At 41.0% G+C, this 18,037-nt stretch overlaps 1 long non-coding RNA gene across 1 annotated transcript; it reads right to left on the bottom strand.

Annotated features, from left to right (window-relative positions):
* Nucleotides 1–4,227: 4,227 nt before the first annotated feature.
* LOC119892303 lies at nt 4,228–4,682 on the bottom strand. Its single transcript, XR_005442538.1, has 2 exons — nt 4,478–4,682; nt 4,228–4,381 (listed from the first exon to the last, which is right to left on the bottom strand). It is a non-coding gene; the product is annotated as an uncharacterized LOC119892303 (long non-coding RNA).
* Between the last annotated feature and the right edge of the window lie 13,355 nt (nt 4,683–18,037).

Raw genomic sequence — 18,037 nt, 5'->3', positions numbered from 1 at the left:
CTGTGTTTAAGTCTGTACCTGAGCTGCTCATAATGAATCCTTCTCACAATGCACCAATAAAATATATTACATTTATATGCAAATTAGAAGCTGGTGATACCACGTTGCCAGCAGGTATTAGGAAATAAGCACATCTTAATGAATTACCTTCTGCTTGCTGGCCACAGTATTATATAGAGCTGCTCACTATTCAGCACAAAGAGGGTCAATTTTAGTTTTAGTGTTGCTTGCTCACCTTTGACAAATTTGTTTTAAGAAGCAGATAAAGTCAGCTCTTTTTCCTGCTGCAGAAGGAAGGCATAGAAGGCAGCGGTGGAGGCTCTGGCAGGATTTGATGTGATGCCAGCGGGGGCGCAGAGGAAAGTTTAAACTGCAGAAACAACAACTGAGAACATGATACTGTGCACACCTAACAGATGCTGCTGCCATGTTACTGCCCAAACCTACTGTCTCGAAAGAAATTACTTTCATATACCTGCCTGGAGCTCTATAACTTATTGATACTTACTTAATGCTATTTAATGTAGTAACTGCCTCAAGTGTCACCATGACAGATATTTTCCTCAGTAGGTGGAGACTACGCTAAAAAAAACTAAACTAAAAAAGAAATCAATGTAGCTTTAACCATGCCATGATCTTTCTCTAATCTTAACCCAATTATTACTAGACCAAATCTGACAGAATTTGGGAAGTGATGCAAATCCCTTCCTCCAGTATTAAAGTCCAGTGCTTTGTAAACTTGACCCTAAACTCCAGCCTGATCCCTGTATCTCCTTTCCGCTATTCTTGGAACATAAAAAATATTGCCATTTTACATACAAAACCCCATGCTCCAATGACATCTTCTCCAAAACAAAATTGGCAGAAAATGCAAAAACATATTTTATAAGAGAGGGTTGCACTGCCATGTGATGCACTGCACGCAGGAACAGAACCATCTTCTGCTTACGTAAGTGATTCATGTTTTAGGCTAAATGCCTTTTTTTGACTGACGCCTGCTAGTAAAACGGCTCACCTGTCAATAGACAGGAGCGAGCTGACATCACCTACTCGTGCAGCACTGTCAGTCTGGCTCTCACTTGAGCACATAGGAAGGCTCATCTGCTGCTTCCCCAGTGTTGAAGGATAAGTGGTGACCATATGAAGGAAATATCAACCAGCTGCAGACAAGGTGCCAAATCCAACACATTTTTACTTATCAGGCTAATTAACCTATCTGGAGTGAGGCTGTGGCTCTATATCACCAACCATCTGCTGATGCGCTGTCTGTGCCATTACTGTCTCCTCCACCCACGTCTCAGCAGACACGCCACCCATCAATCACAATCTGTTGCTCTCACGCGCTCTCTCATGATTAAGGCCTTCTGTACCATCACAGGCTAATTATTAATGAGAGGGACATGCAAAAGGATATATGAACGGACAAAGAGATGACATCCCATCTGCTGCTTTATGCCACATTTAGGCTGGAGGGAAAGGATAGTAAATATGAGTCATCCTGCATTAAAAAAAAAATGTCATGTCACCGTGCAGCTGGTAGACACTTCAAAATACTATTCACCACAGCTTTCGCATTGTAAATATAACTGCAAAACACTCTTCATCTGTGCTTTTCACCTGGTGAACACTACAGGATAACATCATTCATCTCAGCTTAAAGAATAACTCAGTTTATTAAAACTTGGGTTTGGCCATCATTCCCTCCAGTAATAATAAACATGTCCTCACCAAGTAAACTGCTGAGGCAAGTAACACAAGCACACTCACAAATCAGATGCAGTACTTTATTTTTTATGTTTTGGCATGTTGCTTTTTTCAGAATAAAACCCACGTGCATCAGAGTGGCTGAGCAGAGTCCATGATGCGAGTCAGGTTGTGGTGCAGTACTCCTGACGCACCAGGCAAACTCAACGACGGAGGAGCGCTACTGTTTTGAGACGAAGGAGATGATAGACCATTTCTCATGCCTCCGCATTGGAAGCCGCCTCACCAGCGTATGCAGTTACTGATACCTACATTGTTACCACAGCAACCCATGCAGATAGGTTGGTGATGTTTGGACACACAAATCCAATGTGATCACTGGCAAAAAATAACAGTGTGGACATTATGTCTTAAAGATCTGATCTAAGTAAGTAAGTAAGTAAGCAAATATTTCCCACCACCTGAGCTTCCCCGCTCGCCACCTGCAAATCATTCCCTCAAGAGCGACCCACTACTTATACTGGCACAGTTCCTCTTATGCTTTGCCAGGTTTCCATTGACATATTTTTATGTACATTTTGAAGTATCGCGTTAGAAAAGGTTGATGGAAATGAAATTTGAAAAAACGTCCTCAATTTTGCAAAAAGGTTATTACGCTCTTTTGGGGTGTTTTTTTGCCTTTGTCAAAAAAGAATTAATGCGCTAAATGGGAGATGGAAACAGCTTTGTCAAATAAGTTCTGACATAGCAAACATTTAACTCACATGACTGATCAGCTGATTCTTTGTCTTTGTCTTCGTTGAGAACATGAAACATGGCCAATACTAGTTGACATGAAAGAACAATAACAAACAATAGAAACACATTCCTGAAGACCTCCAGCGTTTTACAGCTATGTGGAACATCAGTGTCTGATGAAACTACACTTTGTGTAGCCTAGTTTATTTGCTCCACACCAATTGATGGAAATAGCCTAATTAGCATTTTACTTTATTTCTTCTTTTTTTGCAACATTTCAAAAGTTCACTTAAAATTCACTTGACAATTACATGGAAACACAGCGACTGTCTAGTGTATTTTTCCCAGCATGCAGTGACCTGTCGATTATTCTGCCTGCCTGATCCTTTGCCTGACTCCACTTTGATGATTCTTTACCTTGTCCCTTAAGGATTTGTCTGCCTGATCTGACTGCCTGGGGCCTTGTCTGTTTCTGCAACCAATTAAATACTTTAGACTTTTACCATACATATCTATCTCTGTATCATGCTTTTAGGTTCAGGCCTACCTGTGTTTTCTGGGCCAAAATATGTGAAATATGATCAGATTTTGTAGTTTTAGTAAAATGAAGCTTAGCGGACGTTCAGTCAGGAAGACTAACTCTCTTCATGCTTACTCTATGATTTACTCTCCCCCTTCTGTCTGTGTCGGTTCCCACTTCTAAATCAATCTCCTGACTGAGGGAATTCGCTCAGTTAAACCAATCTGATTTTGCCATGACATCTATGAGCCAATCATCTTTTTGCTGTCAAGTTTAAAAAACTTTTCCTTTCTCTGCTGCTGTGAGCTGTCAGATCGGTGCAACCCTCCGCCACCCCGTTCACCTCAGGTCTTCATCACAGCCAGTTAGTCCTTCCAGTGAGCCCATCCGAAGTCACCCTCCAGATCTGATTTCTCTTCCTCCTTCACCACCACCACCACCACGGTCTAGACTCCTATATATTCCTGTACAGCTCATGGCATAACCCCTTTAAAATATGATGTTTGGGTTAAATGGGGTCTAATCGCCAAACACTCTTCACTTTCTTCAACCTACTTTCATCTCAATAAATTATTTGTTATTTATATTCTTTATTTATATTATTCTTTCTGCAATTAAGTCTCTCCTGAATGAAATGCTAGCTGCAACATTCAAAACCATTTGAAGACTAGATACAGACCACATGTCAATACCAGGTGTAAATGGGGCCATAGAGTTCCTGCAAAGGCCATTCATAACCAAGACCTGCGACATAAGAAAAACTGAGGAGAGATATTCAAAATAATATAAACTCAACTCCTTGCATTTGAATCAAGCAGTGATTCGACAAATTACAAATCTACATCTGACCGACACATACAACAGTAAGAAAGTGATTATAAATCTGTTTTACAACATGTCAACGTATAAACAAATGTATGATAGCAAAAATTACAAAATGAAATCATTTCAATCAGGGTACCTTGAGAAGGTTCCAGGGGGTCCCCCGCAAAAATGGCAATAATTTAATTTTTTTACTTTATTCCATTCATAAGTAAAACAATGACACAATGTTTAAATATTTCGATCATGGGTTTCAAACACTATAATTTTATGTAGTAAAAATATCTAAAAGCAAAAATCTTATCAAATGGGGTCCATAGTCAGTTAAATGTGTCAATTAAAGGGTCCTTGATGTGAAAAAGTTTGAGAACCACTGATTTAGATAATATAAGTGTTAAGAACTGATAATTCTGGACTCAAAAGCAGACAAGGACAGGACTAGGTAGAAGTACAGTCAGTTTATTTTGAGCGTGCAAGAGAAGGTGACTTAGGCAGGGAAGGGTTGGAGCTGGGCAGAGTGGCCACCAGGAAGCGGCAAGCAGACGAATAGGTCCCCAGACTGGCAGTGAGCTGTGGGCGAGTGCTGGGTCTTCCAGGCTGAAGTGACACATTAGATGGCAAGGTTAGTCCGGAGCCAGAGAGAGCAATACAAGGATAATCTTCTAAAGGAAATAACTGGCCGTAGGATAATACCACTCAGGTTAACCGCCGATCTGGCGAGGAATGAACTGAAGGACCGGGGCTGAGCAGCAGGAACTGATTAGTGAAAAGAGGCTCAGGTGCAGCTGGAGCTTGGCAGCAGGAGCCAGAGAGTGTCGCCACGCCCATAGAACACACAAACACAGAGAGAGAGAAGGGGGGAGCCTTTCTCCTTTCCCAAATTTCTGCCTCTTCGACTCCTCGCGGCGCACCTTAGTCCCTCCCACCCGAGATGCAATTCTCAAGGGGTCGAGGAAACAGGCATTTAAGGAAATGAGATGTCCTTTCCTCTGTGCCGTCATTTTAAAGCGACGTCAAATATGACCAGTTGCACAGCTGCATCATCTTTCCAAAGCTGTGAGGTCTGTCAGAGCTGCAGACCAGCTTTTGGGACTAAAGGCTACAGATCATTTCTTCACAATCCAGAAACATGTCTGTCAACAACATCTCAAGGTTCCAATAAACATTAATAATAATTCACTAGGCTGCACAGTACTACTTTTTTTGCATAGGCTACCCCTTTTGCCTGTAAACAGGCGATCATTTCAGCCCTCAGCCTGATGAGATGAGCATTTCATCAGTCCCTTTACAAAATGACACAGTAACATTGATCTCATATAGCCCCAATTACAGCTGTCATCACAGGACTTTACTGTTGGAATGACGTGCAGACTACATGGGCACTAATAACATGAAACACAGCAGATCAGTGCTGAATGGTCTGGTTGATATTACAGCCTAATAATTTGACTTCAGCAGCTCTTTGCACTGTTTTGTCACGATTATAGCAGCTGAACTGGTGGGATTGGGCGGATCGGAACTCATATAGGCCTATACGCATAGGCTATATCATCCATCGGTCTCCCACCAACTAATTATTTTATCAGATTTAGAGACCAGCACCTGTATGGACATTTTACACACCTCCACCGGTCCCTGTGGCTTTCCAGGCCAGTTCATTCTTGTGTGTTTATTGATGGATCAGTATTTATTTTTAACAATTTACCTGCAGTAATAGGCGAAACTTGACAGGACAGACAGAGAAACAGAATTAAACTTTCAGCTTCTATCCAGACGCTCTGATAGAGCGCAGGATTGAGGACGGCTGCTTTACTCCAAACAGTTTCTCTGTATGAACCTGGGCTGTGTGTGAGACCCTTTGGATGTGTAGAAGAACACAGAACATGAATTAACATTAGATCTTGACCGATCCTATCGGTGCGTCGGGTGATTTAAATATTAATTTATGTTGCTGTTGCTCGTGCGTAAATGCGCACAGCTTCTCTGGAGAGGCGCTTCATCCTGCTGTTATTCCGTGTTCTTTTTTACGATCCTGCTGCCCATCCACACATCACATTCAACAATAACAACATCAGTGATATCAAAGTGAAATGACATTGAGGAATGCGGTTAGAACTACAACAACTTTATGAGGTTTTCGATTGCACATTTGATTATTTTTAATAGGCTTAACAAATTCAACTTATGAATACAACAGAAACACTGCAGAGTCCTGCTCCGTCCATGGGTTGGTCCAGCTTCATATCACGCCTCTTTTAAACGTCACAGCAGCTGAAAAGACTTCCACAAAGGATACACTGATGTATCCTCGCTCACAGCTCCTCGATATGCATTATAAGAATTGAGATTTCCTTCAAGATGGAGCGCTGAGATCGATTTCCAGGTCACAGGCTCGAGGATCGAGGAGGTAGAAATTTGAGAAACGAGACCCAAGGTAACAGACAGGAAACAAGGGGAATGGTGGAAAACAGAGGTAAACACAAGGGATGAGGAGGAGACACTGCTGGCTCATGACAGTAAATGTAGATACAAAGTCTAAAGAAAATACAGTAACCCATCCCAGTCATTATCACCTTGTTCTGAAACAAGGGGGCGTTTTCGCTTTGGCTTGATTTGGACATATGTGAACACAACAGTCACACTCTGATCCCGATCCTGAACCAGAACAAATCATTGTGCTGCTTTACAACCAATGCCAAAAGGTCTGTGGTCAAAATGGAGCTTCAGCAGCGAATGTTGCTCCACTTTTGGCAAGGTGGCCGTGAACCTTTGTATTGCTGTCTGAATTTTATTGTCTTTACAATCATTGTCTGATTGGCATCAGCTGTTTCAATCATGCTTCACAATCATTGACTCACTCACAGCTGGCTGGTTACATCCAATCACATTCATGCACTGCATCCATCACCACCAATACTCTATCACTATTACTCTGATACACTCACCACTTATACAGACTTTTCCTTAAAAATGGTAAATCATTGGGAGCCCTGAAATCTCATACTTCTACATTCAAATTTGTGGAGTCAAGTATATTTAATTTCCTATAAAACAAGCAACAAGTGTGCAGTTCAATTCCAAAGCGTTGAATTTTCAGACAAATATAAATTCAAAAAAGAAGATCATTTACAATATGTTGAAAATGCCTGCAGAACATATATGAAATTGCTCTGTGAACATGTTTACCCAGGACTTAATTGCAGCATATGTTGCCTTTACATGTCTAATAAGACAAGCTTCTTGTGCACAGATGGGACTCTTTAAGGTGGATGGCATTACAAGCCATTGCTCACTAATTAGATTTCAAGCCATTGCACATGTGCAAAGCCGCTGTGCATAAAGCCTAACACAACTGTAACTGGAGGTGTGTCGTGAACCTTACAGGCACTGTGTCATTTTTTCACAAATAAGTTAAGCCTTTTGAAGCATGCAAACACTTAAGAATTGTCTTGGAAGCTCAGCTCTCACCCCACTGAGCTCAGCGTGTAGTATTTCTCTACTTTAACCTTCCCGAACACATGCTGTGGAAAGCTGGAGGAGGACACTCAGACATACGTGAATCCTTTGTCTGTACAGCATCTGTTGCCATGTTTTGTGACTAGCTGGCCGACACCCTCATATTTGCCTTTTTATTGCTGATAAACAGCATGCCAACTTGCTGAAATCGCCTTCTCTGCACCACATCACCATCGTTGCTTTTCATGTATTACAGTCATGCTGAGGCAGGCTGGATTGTCCTTATGATGTCCCTACACAAACAAACTGTCAAACACCCCCCCTTGTGTATCTGCACTTTGCATGTGACAAGGGGAAGGTAACCAGCGCGCTTCGCCGACAGAGACCAGTAAAAAGTAAAGGTATGAACTATGAAATATTCATGACTGTATATCCAGTGCAAAGCCTTCAGCAGAGCCCCTCACAGCCTGCTATGCTCTGGTATAAGAAGCATTCACTGGTCTGTGGGAAACACATGACACAAGACATCCCTGTAAACTGGCTTGTTCCTCTGCTTGCAATTAATCTAGAGACCTCTGCGTCATATAGCAGATTTAAAATGCATAATTAAAAAAACAAAGAAATAAGGTGAAACAACGTACATTGTAATATGTATTTTCTTTTTGTCTGCATTTAGTATGTCATGGTTAAATAATAAACATGTAAAAATGTAATAACTTATGCAAATTTTTCACAGCACATTAAAATCCAATCACAACACATAGGTGTACTGCATAACAGCATTGTCCAGCAGAGAGCAGCATAGACCCTCCAAAACTGAATACAATGAGGTGTCATTAGTTTTCACCAGGAGGTGCTTTTTCTTTTTTGGCATGCCAAAACGAATCAGGACCAGTTTAGAACTAGCTTCCACTGTATTCCCTTCATATGAAATGGATGGTGTCATGTCAGTGACTTACGAGCGCTCACATAGTGTTTGGATGAAAATACTATTCACTGACGATATAGAACCACGCTCATCTGTTAAAGTACTGGGCTCAATTACACTGAATGATGGCCTTTAGCTAAAATGAGGCATCCATATTCGTTTGGTGATAAGATACTTCCGTATTTGTATGTGCAAGCTTTCGGAAAAACCTAAGTTTCCTAGTCGTAATTACAACTTGGAAATTTAGGTGAACACTAGTTACAATTTATCGTAATTGCTATAATATGCCAATAGCCCATGAGCTAGATGGCCAGAGGGACACTACTATTGACTGTACATTGATTCACATTTGTGATTGACTGTCTGTAGCTTTAAGAGATGGATTGTGCTGCAGGAAGCTGTACAAGGAGACTGTTCTGATTCCCAGGTTGTCAAATAAGGTTGTTTTGTCACGCAGGTGACCAGCCAGACTGCTGACAGAAAGCCTTTAGGAAGTCAAGTGAATATGTATAAAGAGCGAGAAAGTCTCTGATTCACAAAATTACCCACGTGTTAGAAAGGCTTTCTGGCAGCGTCACAGATGTTAAAGGTATGTCTGTAAGAGACTCTTTGGGGTGTGACTAATGCATCGGTATTGGACGACTTGGAATGAGAACGGGTTGGTGTCATAGATTGTAAATATAGATGGACGACCCGTCTTCATTTCCTCCCACTGTGCAAAAATTGAGCCATAATATCGCACATCACAGGGGATTCACTGATGACGTCATTTGGCCAGAGTCTGCGCAGTAGTGATCGAGGTTGGAGCAGCGGTATTGAGGTCCCGTCCAGGGCCCAGGGGGAGGGGCTATGACCTGATATTGCAGCCAGAGATGGTTTGGCCTCAATTCTGCCTTGTCGTCCATCTTTCTATTATCTTTCTATTCTATTATCTGTCTTATCTACAGTCTATATACAAAGGATAAGATAACGCTAATAAATGTCTGCAAGGTAGACTTTTACTTTTACGAATGACTGAAGAAAGCATAAAGTCTAGAAGGCAACAATTTTGCCAACTGAATAAATAACTCAACTTGCAGGTAGAACACTCATAACAGGTCTCTTTTTTACACTCATTTTCATAAATTTGTCAATTACAGTCCCTCCCTCAAGGCTACTTTTATTTAGGTATTTAGTGTGACATGAGTATAGAGGTGCTGCACAGATGCTCCTGTTGACAGATGGTAGTTATCAGACAGATTGTGTTGTAAGTGCTCTCCCACGAGGGTCAAGGTAAACACAAGTAATCCTACAATAAATTTATGAAAAACATTTGCCCACAGCTATTTATTTGGGTTTTTGCAAATTCTCTGCTAAGCTGTCCACACTTGAGTAAATTACCTTATTTACACATACAAAAGATATCAAATCTCTTTCTGTTAGAGTGGTGGTCGTATGAAGGTGACTCTTGCCTTTGACCTTAAGCAGAATTTTGTCAAGAATCAGTGTAGTATTGCGAAATATATGTTAGAATATTAAGGCTATTAGGAAGTGCCAAATACATTATACTATATAACATCAAAGTAGACTAACCATGAATCAAGAAAAGATAGAATGGACAAAACTGCACTCCGTCATTCCAACATCAGAATCAGAATCAGCTTTATTGCCAGGTATGTGTACACATTCGAGGAATTTGACTCTGGATTGTACATTTCTCACGATGTGCTTACTCATACAAAAATACAAAATCAGTAAAATCAATAAAATAAAATCAGACACAGACATCAGTGTAGATAACACAAGTATACACACTATGAACAAAAACAATACAGACATATTGACAAATAGTGCAGTGAGCAGAGTGCAAAGGATGCAGGAGTATGTAAATGTCGTAGGTGGATGTGATATACACGTACATATATATGCATACATGTACACATGTACACAGTGCAATGAAGTATCGTGCAAAGTATGTTGGAATAAATAAGTATAAGTATTTTGTGCAGGAGTAATGACTTGAGGTAGGTGGATTTGGTATACAGTATCTACAATATGACAATATAACAGTATTAACAGCGCTGAAATAGAGAATGGTGAATAAAAAATAAGTATTAGCCAGTAAACAGGTGGCTGATTAGAGGCAGAGTTACTGGGTTATTGCACAAGAATTGTGTGTGTGGGGTGGGGGGGGGCTCCTCCTGAAGTCCACGATCATCTCCACAGTTTTGAGCGTGTTAAGATCCACGTTGTTCTGGCCGCACCAGAGAGCCAGCTGATCAACCTCCCGTCTGTAAGCCGACTCATCACCGTCCCAGATGAGGCCGATGACCTTTGTGTCGTCAGCAAACTTCAGGAGTTTGACAGATGGGTCTCTTGAGGTGCAACAGTCCTTCAAGTGGGCCAACACCAGTCTTTTCAAAGGACTTCATGACTACAGATGTCAGGGCGACAGGCCTGTAGTCATTTAGTCCAGAGATGGAGGGTTTTTTGGGGACCGGGATGGAACTTCACGCAGCTCCAGTGATCTGTTGAAGATCTGTGTGAAGATGGGGGCCAGCTGGTCTGCACAGATTTTCAGGCAGGATGGATACACACCATCTGGGCCAGGAGCCTTCCTGATCTTCTGCCTTTGGATGAGGTGACTCAAGTCCTCTTCACAGATATTGAGCGCAGGTGAGGGGGTCAGAGAGGCGGGGTGGCAGTGTGTCAGAGGCGGAAGGTGACTGTTGACAGTGTTGGAGCGGGGGAGAGAGGTATGAGAGGTGTGACTCTGGGCTTTTCAAACCTACAATAAAAGCCATTCAGCTCGTCAGCCTGTCGTTTAGTACCAGCAGTGTTGGGGGATGGTCTCCTGTAATTAGTGAGTGTCTGGAGGCCTCTCCACACTGACACAGGGTCGTTGGCTGCAAAGCTGTTATTTAGCTTTTCAGCATAGCATATCTTTGCTGCTTTGACCTCTTTAGTCAGAGTGTTCCTGGCCTGGTTGTACACTGTGTCCCTACTTACATTTACATTTATTCATTCAACGCTTTTATCCAAAGCTCAGGGACAGAATCGAACCCAGGTCTCCCACACCAAAGGCAAGCTTCTTATCTATGCGGCACCACCACCCCTATGAAGGCCTCCTCCTTTGTCTGACGAAGCTGCCTGAGTTTCACTGTGAACCAGGGTTTTTGGTTGTTGTATGTGCGGAAGGTTTTAGTCGGCACACGCATGTTCTCACAAAAGCTGATGTAAGATGTCACAGGGTCAGTTAGTTCGTCCAGGTTAGTGGCTGCAGCCTCAAAAACACTCCAGTCAGTGCAGTCAAAGCAGGCCTGTAACTCCAGCTTTGACTTGTTGGTCCATCTTTTCACAGTCTTTACAACAGGTTTAGCAGATTTCAGTTTTTGCCTTCATGTTGGGATAAGATGAACTAGACAGTGATCAGAGAGTCCCAAGGCTGCAATGTTGTGTAGCAGTGGTCCAGTGTGTTAGTGTCCCTGGTGGGACACTAAATATGCTGTCTGTATTTTGGAAGTTCATGACTGAGGTTTGCTTTGTTAAAGTCCCCGAGAACAATGAGCAGGGAGTCTGGATGTTTTTTCTCCATGTTAGTTATCTGGTCGGCCAGGTGTAGTAAGGCCTCTCTAACACAGGCCTGAGGTGGAATGTAAACAGCGACCAGGACAAATGAAGAAAACTCCCGCAGTGAATAAAAAGGTTTACAGTTTATAAAAAATGTGTCTAAGTGAGGGCTGCATGATTTCTTCAACACTGTGACATCTGTGCACCAACCTTCGTTTATATAGAAACACAGTCCACCTCCCCTTGTTATTCCCGTGAGCTACCTTTCGCAATCCGCGCGGATGAGATTAAATCCCGGTAGGTGAAGTGCGCTGTCTGGGATGTGCTCGGTGAGCCAGGATTCGGTGAAACAGAGGGCGGCAGATCTGCAGAAGTCCGAGTTATTACTGTTGAGGAGATGCAGTTCGTCCATTTTGTTGGTTAGAGAGTGGACATTTGCCAGGTTGATAGAAGGGAGGGCAGTGTGAAAACCCTGCTGTCTCAGTTTAACCAGCGCGCCTGCTCTTTTTCCCCTGCGCCGTTTCCGAAGGATCCCGAACAGAGCTGCTGCTCCTCCAACTAATAACTACGGGAAAGTCCAGGGTTCGTTAAGGAGGGGTGGAATAGTATGAGCAGTTGAAAGTCCAATATTTTAGAGCTCTTCTCTGGTAAAAGCACTATGGAGCGTAATCCAGAGGCTGCTGTCTGCAATGTCATCTTGAACATGATGTCAATTCAGTTTTGTTAGTTATTTAAAGTTAGTTTATCATTATCATGTATTATCACTCTTGCCTCTAATAAGTAAAGGATCGAAGTTATTGAAAGTTTTTAAGTGTATGGCCTGTAGTTGAATAACAGTAAAATATATATCTACCTATCTATCATTAAAAAAAAGTTTGTGATGAATATTGTTCTCCTTGGAACAAAAAAGTAAGTTCTTTTTGTTTTTTGGTTATGTTTTGTTCTTCCAGTTCCCAAAAATAACAAACAGGTTTGTCACTTTAATTTAAAAAATCATTCAGCTTAAGAAAACACTTACTTTTTCACTGAGGATAAACAAGTGGAAACGTGTGAGCTGTGTGAACAATGGGTCTAGTTTTATATATGATTTCTTAATGATCATCATAACAAATTCCTGTGAAATGACTATCACTGATTGATTATGTACACAGAGATCTGTACCAAACTAAATAACAGGGTAGACCCCAATCACAACTTGACAGTAAAAATGCATATAAACAATTGTTTTCTTACAAACTAGTCTAGTAGTAAAGGGGAAGTAACCCCTCCCAAAATTGCTACCAAGAACACAATGTTAGGTAAGTTGTCCAAAGAGCCAGAGGTCCTTAAAGTCTTTGGGGGAGTTGGTATAAAAGCATAAATAACAACTAATTCAGCTCCACTTTGATGGGTTTCCCTCTACATCTGCCTGACATTCACCATGTCTACACTGAAACACACACACACTCGTGTCCTTTCCCAGCTGTCACTGCTGCCCGCTCCCAAGGGGTAATTGCACCGCCAAATCATTACTGTGGTCTCTTATCAAATGGCCACCAAACTCTTGGAAGCCAACAGTTCAGAACCCTTTCACATAAAACAAAGTGAAATCCAATAAGAAGCAGAACAACAAAGATGAATCTTTCCTCAGACTTGTCTGATCAAAATGATTTCGGATATAAAGTCTCTTTAAAGGGCCTGACTGTTTTTCTTGTAAATTTCCAAAGGCGAGCTGCAAGTTACAAGGCCAATATTTCTTACATGGCCCTGTCTCAGTGAAGCTGGCAGTAATAAAAGTACCCATACACCTTTGTTGCCTGTGATAGAAAACATTTTCATATATATGATTTGCTTTTGGAGTTCTAATACAGGGCCAAACAAAAACTGGAACTTCCAGGTTGCTTTTCAAAAGTAATAAAGTCTCTGCCAAAAACACACTGACATTTGTGGAAACACATTTTACTAAAAAAATGACTTTACTCAACAGTATATCACATGGTTTTAATCAATATGTTTCCATAATGATATAGTTGTTTATTCAAAAAGTCTGTTTTTAGCTGTCTTTAACAAACACCTTTTTTCCATTAGTCGCGGGTGGAAACTGTATATAAGAGGTCATGTACATTTTCATGAACTCTTTCAAATAAAGTGTTTGTTGTAGCTTCTAAGATATATGAACATATATTTATATACACAGTATATACAGTATATGTTCTTCCATTTCTAGATTTTATTGTGCTACTTCTGTGTTGCAACAGGCTGGGAATTAGACTTAGATTCATTTGGAGTTATTAACACTCCCTGAAAAATCAGTTTTTGCTGACCTCCTGTAGTTTAATGTTTCCCCTGGCTGCAGTAGTATACAGGTGTTCTGTAGGACCCTTTGACATCACTGTTGGGTGTGGTTACAGGTGCAACACACGAGTTTAACCTCAACTCTATATTATAAACTGACCATTGTACAGTGTGAGCTGAGATATAATAAGTACAGCTCCACTACTTTCTAGCTAATGCTACGCTTGAACTTACACAAAGCTGGTGCAACAGCCTGTAGGGACGATTAAGGGCTGAGGTTGGGGAGTGATAAAATATGTTTCTTCCATGGTTTGGTGATGAATAAAAATGTCTCCTCCTCCTCCTTCATGCTTTCCAGTGTCAAGAGGGTCTGTGAAATGCTTATCTGTGGACCCATGGACATTATGTTGCTACTAAACAGCTTTCACAGCAAATGAGTTTTCACAGATCACCGCTGAAGTTCCCTCACCTCTTGTTCTTGTAGTTTTCGACCAGAATTTCCTGACATTAAGAAAGCTAATTCACAGACACTTCTGCCCTCAATTTTAAACTCGACTAAATCCTCTTAATAGATTTCGCGCCATCAATCAGCACACTCAAAAACAAGTTAGGGAGGAAACTCAATATCCATGACTAAGCTTATTTGCCGTGGTGGTGATCTGACAGCTACCACCGGAGAGGGGATGTTGAGATGCACTTTGCCACCACATTACATCTCATCAACAACAGCAGTCAAGGCTAATGAAAAAGGATATGGAGAGTTCCCCTCAAACAGCCCCGGCTCTGACAATTGCCATATGGGACCTTTAAAAAGCTGCATCTCAGATAGTCCAGAGGGGCTGTCATTTCGCTTCAGTTTTATTTCAGAGGCAACCCATAGCCAATTAGTCCAGCGGTCATCAGTAGAAGAGGAGAGGAGCTGCGGTCAGTGCTGGTCCTCAGATGGCTGACCTTGGGAGCAGCAGACCTTCCCTGATGCATCTGGGTCTAAAGAGGCAGTGGAGCTTAAAGGCATTCTCCCCGCTGCACCTCCTGCCCCAATTTAGATAGGAGGAGTACACAGAGCATGAAATATGGATCACTTCTGCCCCCTACTGGCAGCAAGACAATATTCAATCCCCTTAACTTATTTCCAGAGACCAGCAGCAGCACAAGGTGATGATCAAATGTTGTACTGGTGATAAAAGACAGGACTCTGGAGAAGGTCCAAGTCGCACACAAACCTGGCTCATAGCAGCAGTGTGACAAGTCATGGCTAAGTGGAGCGGCAGAAAACCCTGTGAAAGAGCACTTCGTACGATCTGAACTTTCCATCACACGAGGACAAACCGACTCCTTTCAAAGTCACTGAAAGAATCTCTAGAAGTTAGAAGCTTTTCTTGACTTTCAAAACTAGGCCGCTCGTGATCAGGAAATTTCACAAAGGACGTGCACAGCCTCTTTAATTCACACCCTCTGTAATGAGCTTATGAATTATGAGTTTTCTGGGGGAAATAATGGATTTGTATGCTGAAGGAGCAGGCAGAATGACAGCCGCTATAAATGAAAAAACGACTTGCGCAGTTACAGTCAGCCATTATGGAAATGTCAGGTCATTTCTTTTGCCTCTGATGTAAGGGTTCTTAACTGCACTATGCTAAATGTAATCCATTTACCATGTGGACATACTGTAATTACAATCATAACAAAATAATCAGGAAATTGAATTCCACCGCAGTCTGCCATTACTGTTCAATTTGACCATTATGCAGTCAGCTGGAGGAGGAATGTGATGTGGGCCGTGCTTTGAAAGGTCTGTATCAATCGACACAGTCCTCACCATGAAATCACCCTATTAGCTTAAATGCTGTAGAAGATGAACGTACAAAACACATTATGTATTAGTATATATAGGCTAAGAAGAAGTCACTCAAGACTGGTATGAGTGATTGTTTCATATAAGTTTTTTCAACTGAAAATGCGAGGTTTCATTTTTTCCTTTCATACCACTATGATTGGCTCGACAGTTTCAGTCAAACATACAGAAGCTGTCAACACAAAAGCTCTTTCACAGACAGAATGAACCCTGGCAGATGCTCGTCTTTGGTTCATCTGCTCTCCATCACCATATAATGGAGCCTGGAAGGCAGTCAACATATCATATAACGCCATGCAATTGAACTTCTGCCAAAGGGTAAGGCATTTGTAATGCCAGTATCATTACTTTTACCCAAACTGTTAGTATTATCATCAAGACCTCATTAAAAGCAGTACTCCTCCATATGTTTTAATCAGCCCGTCCAATTACTATCACAGAGTCAACCCCCTGAGGTGTATCTAAGATAGATGTTCCAAGAAGTGACATTAAAGAGTATAAACTGTTATGATATGAGCTGACAAGTGTGACGGATGAACTACATTATCATGTTCATTAATGGTGGTGGTCTTAGCAGTAATAACAGTCGCAGCCGTATTCAGGGACATGTGAGGAATGTGTGGAAATCTTAATCTCATATGATCTTATATATGGTCAATAGTAAACATACATACATAAATCAACAAAAAAAAAAGTTATCTAACTGTTTTTGTTTTTATATCAAGCACATACATTATGGAAAGCATGATTGTCAATTTAATCATAATCCCCTAATGCAAAAATCCACTTAAATTGCTACATTATAATGCACTAACCTAACAATCATATCAATTCCCTGAGACCTGATACTTTAAACATTGTCATGCTATAAAAAAAAACAATTTACAAAAAATCCTAACCATTTCCAATGTCAGCAGTGACCCTTTACATTCATTAAATAATGTTTTATTTATAACTTAAATACAAACAGAACTGTCTTTTACTGTTTATTTTTATTTTTTGGGGAGAATTTTTTGTGAATTTAAAGTAAATATGTAATAATAATAATAATAATCCTTATTTGTAGAGCACTTTTCAAAAACAAGTTACAAAGTGCTTTAACAAGTGTAAAGAATAATACAAAAAAAAGATAAGAGCATGAAAATTTAATATAAAATTAGTAAAATACAATAAAATAAAAGGGATAAAATAAAGTCAAATAAGATCGGGAAAAGCTCTCCTATAAAAGTATGTTTTAAGAAGGGACTTAAAAGAGTTCACTGACTCAGCCGACCTGATTTCCTCGGGCAGGCTGTTCCAGAGCCTCGGGGCCCTGACAGCAAACGCTCTGTCCCCTTTAGTTTTCAGTCGAGACTCTGGAACAGACAACAGACCTCTGCCCGAGGATCTCAAGGTACGTGCTGGTGCGTATGGGACTAAAAGGTCAGAAATATAACAAGGCGAGAGGCCATGAAGAGCTTTAAAAGTGATCAATAGAATTTTAAAGTCAATTCTAAAACATACTGGGAGCCAGTGTAATGAAGCTAAAATAGGAGTAATGTGGTCATATTTCTTTGTTCTGGTTAAAAGCCTGGCAGCTGAGTTCTGGACAGTCTGGAGTCGATCAATAGATTTTTGGGTTAAACAGGTGAAAAGGCTGTTGCAATAATCCAGGCGTGATGAGATGAAGGCGTGTAAAATGGTCTCGGTGTCCTTAAAAGTTAACATAGATCGAATTTTAGCTATATTTCTAAGTTGATAAAAACATGATTGAACAAGCTTTGTGGTGTGCTGCTCGAAATTTAAATTACTATCAAACCAAACACCAAGGTTCTTTGCCACAGGCTTAATGTGATTTACTAGGGAACCAGCAGATGGCAGTATTTGATTTGCCATCTGCTGGGACCTGATGACCAGGATTTCTGTTTTGTCTGAGTTCAGCTGGAGGAAATTATTTGACATCCATTTTTTAACTTCACAAAGGCAGTTGTTAAGTGAACTCAGCATTCCAGGGTCTGTGGATCTGACGGGCAAGTATATTTGTGTGTCATCAGCATAAATATGAAAAGAAATGCCATGTTTATGGATAATATGTCCAAGGGGAAGCAGATACAAGGAAAACAAAATGGGTCCTAAGACCGACCCCTGAGGCACACCATATTTAACTGGACAGAATGAAGAGACATAGTTGTTTACAGACACGCAAAACTTC

This window comes from Micropterus salmoides, unplaced genomic scaffold (assembly GCF_014851395.1).
Source record: "Micropterus salmoides isolate LMB-PRFRI ecotype aquatic unplaced genomic scaffold, ASM1485139v1 Ms_hic_scaffold_7, whole genome shotgun sequence".
NCBI lineage: Eukaryota > Metazoa > Chordata > Actinopteri > Centrarchiformes > Centrarchidae > Micropterus > Micropterus salmoides.
The sequence above is the reverse complement of the archived record's forward strand: the minus strand, read 5'-3'. Positions and strand labels throughout refer to the sequence as shown.